A 14,397-nucleotide genomic window follows, 5' to 3' on the forward strand; every position below is an offset into this window, starting at 1 on the left:
CGTGGAGCGTGAACCACGCTGCAACGAGTTTAACGAGCTCGATGTTCCGTTAATCCGGTCCTTCCGATCGGGAGCGCATAGTTGAACCGTGCTTCGTTTCCGCTTGGACTTTTTAAAGACGAGAGATTTAGGATGACACTGGAAAATGTCATTTTCTTGCCGGTACTCTGGGTGTGTCGATAGCTCCCCGAGTCTTTCAATAAGGACAATTAACCTCTCGCGTTCTCTCCGACCCGAGTAATAGACTACCAACAGGTCTCCACGATGCAACATTGCACTTACGAAGCGTTTCCAGCTACAAAAATGGCGATAGGAAATATATTCGACGACCGTTCTTGTTATTTTCTTGCTCTCGCTGAGTTGTGTTCCGATCGTTGAGCGAATTTATGTAACTTTGTGCAGCGGATAGATGAGTTTTTCTAACCAACTGCAAGAACGCGAGGTGTTCGAACACTGTACGATCGTGCGCCTGTCGTTGGTTCTTAGATCGATTGTACTTCAATTGGAATTGAATTTCTTCAATTTTGGACAATGCTCGTTCAGAAGAATTCTCGAAGAGGATGGTTGAAGTGTCGAGAACCGATTGATAGGAAAATTACGAAGGAGTTATTTTATCACATTTTGGCTATTTAATACGAACGAGGTCTTTGGGTACTTTTAATAAAAATCTAGTAACACGTGCTAATTTCGAGATAGTCTATGTTCACGACTCGTGGGTTTGGTTTACTCGATCGATTCAAATTTGACGAATTTTATTGGAATTTCGATTCATATTCAAAACTTTGCTACCATTTTAGAAATATTTTCATTACGAACAATTAATTCTACGGAGTAATATCGGTCTAAACTCTGATATTCGTAACAATTATACCATTCGAATACCATTTCCCGTGACTCGAAGTATTTTTGATTGGCAGAAGGTACAGCTTAACGATACGTATTGGTGAATTTTAATATAAGAACGAGCAATGGAACATTGATTAAGGGGTATTTACTTTACAAAGTAGCTCCATTGCAGCTTTATATTTCGGCGTCATGAATGGTGTCAGGTGCAGTTTTGATGAAGCAGATATATGCATGTATTTACGGATCCTCGACAGAGAGTTATGGGCGCGTTCGTCCAGACTTTTGTAACAAATCGTCCCAAATTATTCAACATTAACATCGAGAGGGTGTCGAGTACGGGAGTAATTGCTACGGATGGGATCAAATCCGACAATTATTCGCAAATCGAAGTCAATTTCAATAACAAAATTGCATTTCACAATATTCCACTACTATATTTCTTATAGTTGCTATATACCAACGAATTTTTTTCGAAACTCTAAAACCAAGTATCGACAGAGTACAAAAGTGTACTTTAAATATTCAGTTACGATTATGAAACCTGAAATGCAGAAATCAAGATTCGTGCAATTTTGGATGCACAAGTTGTTGCATCTTGGATGCATCTTGTTTACTTGAAACAAGATGACAGAATAGAATTGTGTCGGTGTACCTAGACAACACCAATGGAAGATCGTGTTCCAATATTATCTCCAATTCTCAACTACAAGTACTTCGATATTCTCCGAAAGAATCGAACTATTTGAAAGCAGAGCTCGAGGAATTCAAAATGCTCCAGAATCTCGTTTGAATTTTACAAGAAGAAACAGAAGACAATCGCCGTGCAATCATCTCCAGTTTGTTATTACCGACGAGACACGCGTAAAAAGTGGAAGAGTTACTCGGTCGGGATGGAGTTTTACTTGGAAGTACGGCTTTCGATTTTCGTGGTACTCCTAGAAAGTTGGAGCCCATCTGGTATCTAGTCTACCTTCCAGTCGTCTCGAAAGTATCGCTTTCGTTCGTTCATGCGTTCGTAGGGGTTCGAAGTTATCCCGTCGAGTCGAATCTACTTGCAGTGTACACGTTCCCATCCCCGGTAATTGCATTAATCCACTACTCCTCAGTCGCAGTGATTTCAGTTAAACGAGCCATTCTAAAGGTTGATTATGCCTATAAAGATTCTCAGCTTTCTCGAAGACCGGTGATTTGTGCGATAAAATGATTCGAGGGATTGCGAGATTGAGAGCGTAATCTCCCGAGGCGAGTTTTATGCGAAAGTGATGTTATAATTTGAGCCCTCTCGGCGAAAAGATCCCCTTTGTTACCTTTGCGTCCAATTTTACGACGTCCGCCCACGGAATGCATTAACATTCACATTACATCGTCATTATCTCTGTCATTCTGCGGTGCTATTACCATTATTACTTGGATCCCTGTCGGATCATTATCAAGTATTACAAGGCGTGCGTTCCTCTCGTGGGAAGAATAGATTGTAAAGTATATTCCTGTTCCTCGGTTTCGTGTCCACGCTGATTTACTTTATCGCTTTACCTTTCACTGTCTCTGCAATGTCGCGCGACGAATTCACGAAATAGAACTTTGACCAGGCTGGATTCGAATCGATGGAAAATTCGTTTCCCGATCATAAAGAACGAGTGGTTCCTGGCACGATACGAGTGTTCGGAGAAAATTACGAACTTTAGAATTTTATAAATATTCTGCATCGTGTACCGTGCTTCGCGACACTTGATTAGGATCATTTAGCGAACTGAATAATCCTATTGTCTGGTTGATCCACGAAACACTGAATTTAGGGAATATGTGGCTACTCTCGCATACGTACATTTAATATTCAAAAGTGAAATACCTCTCGCGCATAATAATAATAATAGCAGTAGATTCGTTTAGACAGTACGCTCAATATATCTTCAGCTCTGAAGCAATAAATTCCATTCCTCGTTCTGTCCAGGTGTCACTGCCTCTTTTCCGCAAAGTATTGCCTTGAAACAGTTCAAAAGAGAACGGAGACCCGAGAGAGAAGAGAACAAGTCACTTTTTGCAAGTGTCGATGAATGAGAAAACAACACGGTTCGCGTTTTCGTAGCTCACACGTAGCTACTTCCAAACAACGTTTATTTCTACAGAAAGACAGACTCATGCGCGACATTTTCGTCACCTGTGGAACACAGTCACAGTCTAGAAAAATTTGATTCATCCTCGTAGAGATGGCCACCACCGCAGTCCATTCTACCGCAATTGATCTCGCGCTGTTTGGAGAATAGAAACTATTTTTTACAAATTTATAAAGTTCATCCAGCCCGTGGAACGCTGCGCCTGAACGTTGATCGTTGAAAGATCGCGTTACGAACGACGTAAAACCGAATTGACGATAGGAATCGCGACGGTCTCGAGTTGCAGCCTGCTACCAGTACCAACATCTGACCTTCTTCGATGGATTCAAGGTCAACCGAGGCGGCAGGAATCTTCAGAAGGCCGCGTTGCTCCGTGAGAGAGATCATATTCGCCGTCCGGTAGGTAGATTCTCCCAGATGAACTTAAACCTCGACACTCGAGACCTCGGTACCTTCGGGCCACGAGGTGCAATACCTTCCAGTCACGTACAACTTATGTAACGTCGACGCTTATGCGCGTATATCGGCTCTCATCCAACGACTCGGATAATTAATAGCCCGAGTTTCCCCCCTGGTCCTATTTCCTTCCTCTTCGTACGCTTCCCTCTTGGCTGGTTTCCTTCCTCCTCGCGGGCGTTGCTTTCCACGCGTTGGTTTTACTTTTCCTCGCTTTTCCCCCTGACGGCTTGTCCTCTGTGTTCTCTTTCCTCGGCTTTCCGCGCTTGTCTCTTTCGCTTCTCTTTATTTTCTTCTACCCTTTCCGCCGTGGCTTGTTCATTTTATTAACGTCCTTTGAGGATGGAACTCGAGTCGCGCTCGCGGCACCGGTATCAATTGGACCGTCCGGTTAATTGAATCGAAGACACCGCCGTGATCCGTAATTTACGGCTCGTTGATAAGTCGTGATCCTACCCCCGGACCGCGAATATGAGAACCATCGGGCGGGGAATGTCTCTCTCCTGTCCTAAATCACCCGGTCGAGGCTCTTTAATCGATTCCAACTCGGTGTAGGAAATCGTCGATTTCTTGTTTCCTCGCTTTATGCCGAGTTCGCGAATACTCGCGACGTGTAATGAATCTCCCGGGTGAATATTTCGTTGTAACGACCGGCGAGACGACCGATGGAATTTTATTAACGATTGTCGGGCTTCGTGACCAGCTTCGAGGGACAAACGGAACACTGTCGGAGGTTACGTGACCGCTGTCGTCACCGTATTATTCTCGAGCGGGTTAACTTTAACTCTTGCGCTCGAAGCTTCCATCGCCGCAGGGATCGATACTTTTTCAAGCGAGAGGGAAAATTGAAATTTGGAAAATAGGAAAATCCACACCCATGTAAATTAAATGGATCTTGAGTAAAATGAGTCAAAGTACAGAGAAGGTTTTTAGAATCGATCAATTCATCGTTTTTGTGTAAAGGAAGCAATGCAAGTTTTCCTCGGTGTAGAGAACTAGCAAGTCGATTGATACTTTTTCAAGCGAGATGGGAAATTGAAATTTGGAAAATAGGAAAATCAAATCGATATAAATTAAATGGATCTCGAGTAAAACGAGTCAAAGTACAAAGAAGGTTTTTAGAATTGACCAATTGATCGCTTTTGTATAAAAGAAGGAGTGTAAGTTTTCCTCGGTGTAAAGAACTAGCAAGTCGATTGATACTTTTTCAAGCGAGATGGAAAATTGAAATTTGGAAAATAGGAAAATCAAATCGATGTAAATTAAATGGATCTCGAGTAAAACGAGTCAAAGTACAAAGAAGGTTTTTAGAATTGACCAAATCATATCATTTTTGTGTAAAGGAAGGAATGCACGTTTTCCTCTAGAGAACTAGCAAGTCGATTGATACTTTTTCAAGCGAGAAAGGAAATTGAAATTTGGAAAATAGGAAAATCAAATCGATGTAAATTAAATGGCTCTCGAGTAAAACAAGTCAAAGGAGGTTTTTAGAATCGACCAATTCATCGTTTTTGCGTAAAAAAAGAAATGTAAGTTTTCCTCGGTGTAAAGAACTAGCATGTCGATTGATACTTTTTCAAACGAGAGGGAAATTGAAATTTGGAAAATAGGAAAATCACACCCATGTAAATTAAATGGCTCTCGAGTGCAACCAATTCGTCGTTTCTGTACTCGCATTTTGTCAGCTCCATTTACGACGAATGGTTTTGTTTCTTTTATTCTAGATTATTACACCCAAGATTAATATTTTTATTTCCTCAATACGCGTAATTATAGGTTCGATTTTACCGATGAGAAAGTTTCAAGGAACGTATGAAGTATTCAAAGAGTGTGTTTATCGTTAAAGAAACGTTGCGAACAATGAAATATAAAAAAGGAAGAAACGTAATATTCTCAAAGTTTTATCCATGCATGTACAACGACATGTGCATCGGAAACCTATCGATTCTGTCCTCGTAATCAGGTTAGAATGGTAAAACGTCAAAGTTAATTATATTGTTCTATTTCTAACTCTAATGCTCTTACATGAGCGGTATTACGTTTGACATTCGGTTAACGTTCAAGGTTTCCTTCAATTTCTGCGCAAAAACGTTACTTTTACTGTTCTTCCTAATCGCGTTACACTGGCCCGTTTGAACCTAAATTTCTTTCCGAGAAGCGAAATTTTCCTGAGATCGATCGTGCGAATTGTGCAAATTATTCTCGTAAGATAAAATTGCAACTATAAGAATCAACCTAACGCGAGTAAATTCAGGAAATAATAGTTCACGATCGTAACTCAAGTACGATTAGATAAAATTGTACCTTCCTTCTTACGTTAAATTTCATTATTTAAAGTTCTATTATTACGTGACATTTATCGTGTAAAAACACTTTTCCAACGAGGTTCAATTTCTATCCACGACACTGTCGTTTTTCTCGCAATTTATTACGAAGCATTTGGTACAACTTTTATTGGAAACGTTTATTGGAAACCTTGGTACAATTTCTCGACAACGATATGTAATTTCTTTGTTTCAATTTTCTTGTTCGAGAATCGCGATCGCGATATCGATCAGTCGCCGCATGTTAGTTTTACGATCGTTGTCGTCGTTGATCGACATCGGTATAGCCGTGAAAAATCGCATCGGTCGTCTTTCCGCATCAATATCAAGATGGTTGATCGGTAAATACGATTTCACCGGACACGCAACATTTTTCTCCGGTCTTCGTGGACGAGACTCGTTATTTTATCAACGCGATAGTTCCCTTTCGCGATCACTCGATTTGTTATCCACATCCACAGCGCTCCAGACCGCGCGACATACTGTTACTACGATCCCGATGTTATCGCGGATCGCTTCTGTGCTGATCGATCGCTCGTGTTGCGTGTAGCAATTGGCCCAAGTGTGGTCGAACAGGTTCGAGTCGAAGAAATTGCAAGTATCGGCAGGAATTAAATTTTTTTTAAATAAATAACACTCGACCAAGTACGCAGGAAATTAGTTTCAGTCGTTTTAATAAAAAAGTTGCTCGAATCGAGGAAGAAGTATATTATACGACTCGAGTAATCCTCCAATCGTATTTCATGTCGCGTGGGATGACGAAGTTACGGTGGATACAGATTCGATATATGTTACCGAAAATATTTCGTACACACCAAAATTCGAGCACATTCTCGAGTGTACATATGTTACGAACAAATATTCCGAAATTCTTATACCTTGTATTTATTTTATTCCCAAGGTCCATATTCTCGTAAATTGTACAACGATGAGTAATGAACGTTTGCTCAATCCGAGTCATCCGTGATTATGATTTTTGAAATTTGCATCTACAAATGTACAACTTGCAACTCTCCCAACTTTGAAGCTACATTCTTCATCAGTCATTCTCACATTACCTTCATTCAATCCTAAATGATACCAAGGGTATCCGGATAAAACAGTAGCGCGTGATAATTAAAATGTCATCCGTAATAATAACTAAAATATCTAAAATATCGTAACAACTTTCCCCAAAAGTACAAAATTACAAATAATAAATTACTTTCGTCGAAAATTCAAATCAATACCTTTTCAGAAGAAATTCAAATTCGTTACCTCAATCGATAAAAATGTCAAATTGACAAACTCGTTCGATGAAACATTCAAATTAATAAACTTCCTTGACCACAAATTTGCAAACTCTTTCGGTTCTAGATTTGGTCGCTTTCAGTCCCAGTGTTCGCGAAAGAAGTAACCTCGGTTTACCGTTAACCGAGATCGAATCTAGCGTTCGATCGTTAATTGTAACCGTTACGCGTTTTCGTTGTTTATTTTGGACCACCGTGATGTTTCGCGAAACACGGAACAAACTCTTCCTCGGGAACGAGGTGTGTCGAGTCCATCGCTACTTGTAACAAGGCAGTCGTGATACAGCCGACTCACTCCGTGCGCGCAATTTGCAGACGAATTAGTACGCTCGTTATAATGTATGTGCGAGAGAAGAAGAAAAAAAAACGGAAGAAAAAATCGAGAAGTATCGATGCTGCGAATTGACTGACGGATACTTCGATCACGCCCTTGCACAGTTGCGCGTTTTGTCCACTTAAGCCTCGTTTATCTTTCCTTTTGCCACACGGTTCCTTTCTCAGCCGAGCTGTTAAGCCGATTAACCCAGATTTGTACCGGCACGCGTAGGATTATCGCGTTTTGTTCAATACCGCTAATGCACTCGGACAGCATTTTAATTAATACAAGAGAAATCACTTTGACGAACAAACGCGAGTTTTCTATCCGCACGACATCGATTATCCGAAACGAGAAACAGGATATTAGAATAATCGATTAGTTCGATGACGTACGAATCGGTGTACATTTACGATGAAAATGATTGAAAAATTCAAGGACAATTTTATCGATAATCTTTCGCGTATTTTTGGTATAAGTTTCTTTTAGATGTGCAAACTCGGTCTAGTATTTTTTTTTTTTTTTTAAATTGAACACCGCGAGTAAGCAAACGTTACTTGTTCCATGATATTCGACAAATGAAACGGAACGAATGTTGCAGCGATAATTTAGGTCCCTTTCGACCTTCGTTGTTCTATTTCTCTAATTTGTCCGAGCTGTCAAAATATTTGTCTCGTAGTGGCTATTTCAAGCTGCTTTCTTTCTCACGTCGCGTACCATCTAAGGCTTGTTTCCAAAACAGCGTACGCTTGAAAATATCTCGGGGTTGTTATTTTCAGAAACATATTCATCATACTTATCCGTTTCTGTATTTCTGTTGCAGCTCTTCTTAATCGTGTCGATAATTTATGTTCAAAATTCCTCCTCATCTCGACGCGTGAAATAATATTTCTCTCTTTCCTCTTTAACGAACAAAGAAACGAATTTTACCCGATGCCTGAATAAATCGATCGTCCCTTCCTACGATATTTATTTCCTCGTCGTAAAACGTCTCTTAAGCCTGCCCACGACCGTTGTTGATCAGAATATTCGAGTTTTGTACGCGCACGCGCTCTCGCCTATAAAATTAGCCCGTTTGGAATTAATTTTACGATTTCCTTGAATTTAAGACTTTTTGGAACGCGTGTGACATTCAATGCACCATTAAATACATTGCGACCGAGTACCGTTTAATTATAGACTTACCAAGGAATTTTACCAGCCATAAACCGCCTTTTGCAAAGCTCTCGATGCACTGTTATCTACTTTTTGCCTCCCGGAAATATCCGATCGTAAATCGTCGTACCACAGAGACACATTTCATTGAAATTCGGAGAAAGAACCATCACTTTAGCTGAAGACTTCTCTCCGTTCAATTTATGTTCCCATGACAATTCATCGGTTCAAAAGGTATACGAAAATTAAATACCTTTACCAGAAAAATGATCATTAATCTCCGTATATTAAATATTCCAAATAAAAAGAAAATCACATTTCAAAGGTACTGATTTGAATTATTCTAAAAAACCATCAATCGGTTATAATAAAAAATACTCCAAATAAAATCGTATCTAGACTCGTATCTAAATTCAGCAGGAAAACCTCGTCAATAATTCTCTCTCGAATGCAATCGCGTTGCAGAAAAATATTTATTTCCATTCGTGAACGAATCTGAACTCTCCTCTCTCGGTTCGAAGAAAAGCGAACAGCCGGTGATAATTTGATCACGGTTATTCAACGAATTGTTTAAATTGTCCAACGATCGGTGTGAAACGAGAGCTGTAATTTCGTAACAAAGCGGCAAAAATATCTGAGAAATAATGGTATCGCGGTCCCTCGGACGGCTATTCTCGCTAATGGGTTAACTTAGTGGCTAATGGTGCGAGTTAAGGCGTGTCGCGACAGTTAATCACGGGTTGCTCACCGCTCGAGGAAATTTAGAGTTTGCAATATTGTCGTTACGCGTTGTTTTGCAGCCGGAACGGAGAGGGTCGGCTCAACCTTCAGCGCGAGGATTCGGTGTGTCGTGTTCTCATATAACGAATCGTTGCGCAACTGCATCGCGCCAGCGCCATTGCAACGTCGTGTGCTACCGCGTGCAGTCCCTGTTGCACATAAAGCTGTCCTTTGCCAACGAGCAGCCAGATAGCGGTGCTCGATTCGTGTCCTATCTGATCGTCACGCTGTTATTCCGTTCGTAGATTTCGCACGCGAATATCAGAGGCGCGCCGCGGATTACGTAAACTTTCTTAATTCGAGAGTCGTTTCCTGAAAATTATTCAGCCACTATTCATATCGGCGAATGCAATACATCTTCGGCGAACAGTGGGCCCGTTCACCACGGGGCACGGATATTTATGCGGTAATCGATATCGGTTGTCACGATCAACTTTTCCTTGCAATTACCGCGCGTAATTTGGTGCCGGAGATTTTCAACGATTCGAGACACAACACGATCCAACGGGCTGACGCTTCTGCGACGAAACTCGCAGTGTACAAAGAGATTTTTACGCGCGACTTGCCAAGGTTGGATTCGCGACCAAGTGTTTTACAATACGAGCCTACCAACTGGCTGGTAACTTGAATAACGCGTCGTGTTCTTGAGATCTTTTAGAATTCTTCGAGCGTAGATGGAAGGGGAAATCTACCATGGAACTGAGCTCCAGTTTCGAGCTGCCGCAAAAATTTATTTTTCAATTTTAGTACTGTTCGAAAGCATGGAAGAAACATTCTTAATCTTACAATGTAAATGATTTCAGTATTTTTTCTCAAGTTTCTTCAACGTTTAACACTTGTACATTTATTGTGTATCGAATGGTTTGATATTTTCAACGACTTTTCCATTAGGAATTTTTTTTTCTTATATAAGAATGCATTGGTGTCTCTGTCTACTATTGTTTTTATAGCTCTTAACATTTTAGCAAAAGGAGGGCTTCTGAAAGGAATTAGCTAGATCCGTTATGATCTATGATGCGACGGAGCAAAGTTTCGAGACTATAGTTAATATTGTCTTAAGCTTTCGGGCATAGGCTTCCTTTTGGTAGGGTAAACCGATTATTTTGCTCGCATCGCGTTAATAAATCCTGCTTGTCGGAAAGTACTTGCGATAGGAAAAAAAAAAGAAAGAAAAGAAAGGTGTAATTATTTTTAGAAAAGTTTTCCATCGTATCGCCGTGGTTCACGGATTCACCAAGGATCTCATAAAGCGTTGATACCGATGTACACGTTACGATTATCATATATTTACGGTACTCGTGCTCGTGTCACTGATCCCTGATCACCGAGCGTAGATTTTTAATTAGTCAGCTGATGAATGGTACTTTGGTGCATGATTCAGTTTCAGAAGGTTAGACCGACGCAGGCTTCGTAGATAATCTCCCGTGGAATGTTTCCTTTGAACGAAAATACCTAGATAGCAGGGGTTGGTAGGTAACAATAAATTAAGTCCTCGGTGGACAGAAACATTCGTCACAGGTGCGTTAGGAACTGCAGTTTCGATGCAATGGCGTTGCCACACGACGATGAATAACTACGAACGATTCTTATTTTATCGAGCTAGACGGAAACTTGCAAATTGAGAAACAAAGAATTTTGAAAATTTGTCGAAATTTACAATTTTTAGCTGTTTTAATTAATTTTTGTATCGCGTATTCGTGTTTCCTCCGATGCATATCGAGATTCGTGCTTCGCTGAACGGTGAAATTTTGTAGCACAACGAGAACAATTGACGAGTACAATGTTCGTAGTTAAATTCGATCAAAATATTCTTCTGTAAATTAATACATCCACCATCGTTACTTCGTACTTTGAATCTTTTGGAAGAATAGTAGAAAATTGACAATAGTCAATGCGGTTGTCTAATTAAAAAAAGAGTCATCGATCAAAAATATTCTTCTGTAAATTTTAATACATCCACCATCGTTACTTCGTACTTGGAATCTTTTGGAAGAATAGTAGAAAATTGACAATAGACAGTACGGTTGTCTAATAAAAAAAAGAGTCATCGATCAAAAATATTCTTCTGTAAATTAATACGTCTACCATCGTTACTTACTTCGTACTTTGAATCTTTTGGAAGAATAGTATAAAATTGACAATAGACAGTGCGGTTGTTTAATTAAAAAAAGAGCGATCGAAGCTCGTACGTAACAACTTTCCCGTGTCGAATTAAATATCCAAGGGTATTATCGTTCGATTTTCGCGTTGGAAATTGATTTCAACAGGTCGAAAGAATTCCCTGGCAGACCTCGAGCAAACACAAGCGTTACGGCGGACAATAGCTATTCGACTTTTGCTGACACGTACGTCGGTTTTTCCATCCGTTCGTCAAATTTCTTTTGGAAAATGGCCGACGTATTTATTATCGGGCATGCGGCGCTCGTTAATCGAAATCGTTTCGTAAAAACGAAATACTTTCGCGGGTATCGCGATTGCAAGAAGCGTTTCCATCTGATTAACAAGTTCGTATTTTGCAGCCTGGCGACTTGTTAATGCGCAACGTAACGAATGTAACATTCTATTAAAGCCGCGGCAATAAATATTGTACCAGTAGCCGTATCGCCATTAATTCAGCTGATTTTTCTGGCGAACCAAAATACGAGTTTGCGAGTCTCTCAGCGATTAGCCGGCGACTAGACCGGCATTTGATCGGTTCACTTAACCAAAAGGTAGATACGCACACCGTTGGAGACCAATTAACGCGCTGCCGTTTATCATACTATGTATTTATGTCTATCCTTGATGTTTCGAGCACTCGGCCATACTACGCGCGTCCTCGTCTTTCTTTCTCTTTTTACGCCGAGTATTTCATCGCGAACAGGGACGATTTATCGCTTTGCACCGGCAAAGTAAATTTTAAAGAATGACTCACGCGCGAGCATTGTTAAGCCGTTGAATTAACATCCTTCTCCCCTCGTCCGTTAATTTTAATCCATTGACTTACGACTCTTGTCACCGTCCTTGTAATCTTGTAGATACACGTGATTTCGATTCTCGCGTACCTTCTTCCTTCTTTTTTTTTTTTTTAATAGTTTCGCTAACAACGAGTCGTCAGACGCCTCTTATCGCGCTCGTTGTGTCGCCAGACTGGGATTATCCGATAGATAAATATACAGAATTATCGATCTTCCGTTACAATTGCTCGTTGAGTTAATTTAAACACTCCAAGGAATTTAAAAGAATTAGATTATCGCGTCCGAAGAGTACTCGGATGAACGAATCGAATTGTACGGATTTACAAATGATTACGTTGCGCTTAATATAATGAAATTTTATCACTTTGAATATTTACCATTTGTACAAGATGGTTGAAAAATTTAGGGGTGAATGACACGTTCGATGATAGATAGATGTGTCTGTACCGTTTAATTAATACTAACAACCAAATCAATCTTCTTTTCGTTTATTCGAAGGAAGTAAACGATTGCTCACTCGAACGAAGGTAATGACTATGTATTTATAATACTGTTATGCTATTACATAATAACGGAATGTTATACGAAAGTAATTAGAAATACGGAAACACGAAAGATTATGATTTAATGGGACAGGAAAGCGAATATTATTTCAAGAATATTATTTCCTCGTCGGATATTATTCTTAATAATACTCCATTTAAGTTCCACGACCCTTTTCGTACGTCATCCTGTTTCCCTAATTATTGGTATTGGATACCTTACAGAGTGATAAAGTAGATTAGCGTGTAGTGTTGAGATGGTAAATTAGATCACCCTCTCATTTGCATTTACGGGTCAGCAATTATTTCGCACGGTATATAGAAAAAATTCGTAAGAAAAGGCAACGATCGATAATCGTTTTGCCCTTTTCAATGTTAAGCAACGCAGATGTATTTTTCAAATATTTACCGTGTCACGTTGGAAACGTACACTCGCTCGTAAATCGTTCCACATCGCGGCTAAGTATGATATTCAATTAGGAAAATATCGAGCTCTAGAGCTCATCTTACGGCCACTTTTCAGCGCTTATAAATCGTCGGTATAAATATATTATTGTCGGTTTAAGTGGATCATTAATATTCCCAAGATCCGTGAGAACGAAGCATCGAAGCTGGATCAACGACAACCTTGCACCAATCCTGTGAACGCACGATGTTGTATCATTGGTGTTGTTACTTCGTAAATTATTTCATTCGATACACGCTACAAATTTAAAAAAAAAAAAAAACGAAAACGTCTTTCGTTTATATTTATCACTTATTCTTATCTCGAAAAATTGTGTTCAGTTCGTTAAACTTCCTTCTTTCGGTTTCTTCTGCGATCGAATTCTGCAAATCTTTTATCAATTTTGCAAACGTACTTTCTGAAAATTAATAACACAGCTTATATTATACTCTCCATAAAATACATATATTTGATTGAAAGTAATCTAGACGAAGAAGACGAGCCATTTTTGCAACTACCTTGAAAACTCGAATCAATTTTTTCAGATCACACTGTATGCTCAGCCTTATAAGTATATAGTAACGCATCAACTCTCCCAGTTTCGAAGTTATTAAGAACGGTACAACATAATATATGTACTCGTGCAAAGTCACAAATTAAAAATTAAATATTCTCATCGCGTCCAGCGGCGCGCGAGAGGTTTCCAGTAAAACTTTAAAACCAGGTCGACGAGTTACATTGTAATATCCAACTCTGGAAAACCAGCTAAATTCTTCGTACTTTCATGAAGTATCCTTCACCCGTTTAACTTGCACATCGAATCGAGGAACATGTTCATTCCCTGGTCGAAAGTTTCGCCTCCGGTGAGAGTGTTCCAAGCCACCGATGACATTCAGCGTGTTAACACGGTTAATTTTTACGAGTTTGCAACGAACTTTTTTTTACTCTTCGAACAGACTCGGACTTAATCTCGGATTAGGTCGATTCCACGCGTTTATTGTGCATTATCGATAGAGAAACGTGGATACCGGTTGGCTCGCCATAGATCTGGCTGAAATACACCATGGAAGAATGACGCGCGCAATAATCTCGAAGAATCGTCATAACGCGAGGCGAATTACGATCATAAATTCAGCCAGCTTTACGGGTGGTACATTTTTACGGTTATAGTTC

The 14,397-nt window shown here is 39.9% G+C and overlaps 1 protein-coding gene across 11 annotated transcripts in view; it reads left to right on the forward strand.

The window, feature by feature from the left end:
• Smash (smallish) overlaps positions 1–14,397 on the forward strand; it is a 243,138-nt gene that overhangs the window by 160,420 nt on the left and 68,321 nt on the right. The window contains exon 1 of one of the 11 annotated variants that reach the window (XM_076322700.1): positions 3,096–3,359. The exons of 9 other annotated variants lie outside the window; for them this stretch is intronic. The gene's annotated coding sequence lies outside the window, so the exon portion shown is untranslated. Of the gene's footprint in view, positions 1–3,095; positions 3,360–14,397 lie in introns of those variants that run through there. One more of the 11 variants, XM_076322697.1, reaches the window with a different exon arrangement.

Source organism: Ptiloglossa arizonensis, chromosome 10 (assembly GCF_051014685.1).
Source record: "Ptiloglossa arizonensis isolate GNS036 chromosome 10, iyPtiAriz1_principal, whole genome shotgun sequence".
Classification (NCBI taxonomy): Eukaryota; Metazoa; Arthropoda; class Insecta; order Hymenoptera; family Colletidae; genus Ptiloglossa; species Ptiloglossa arizonensis.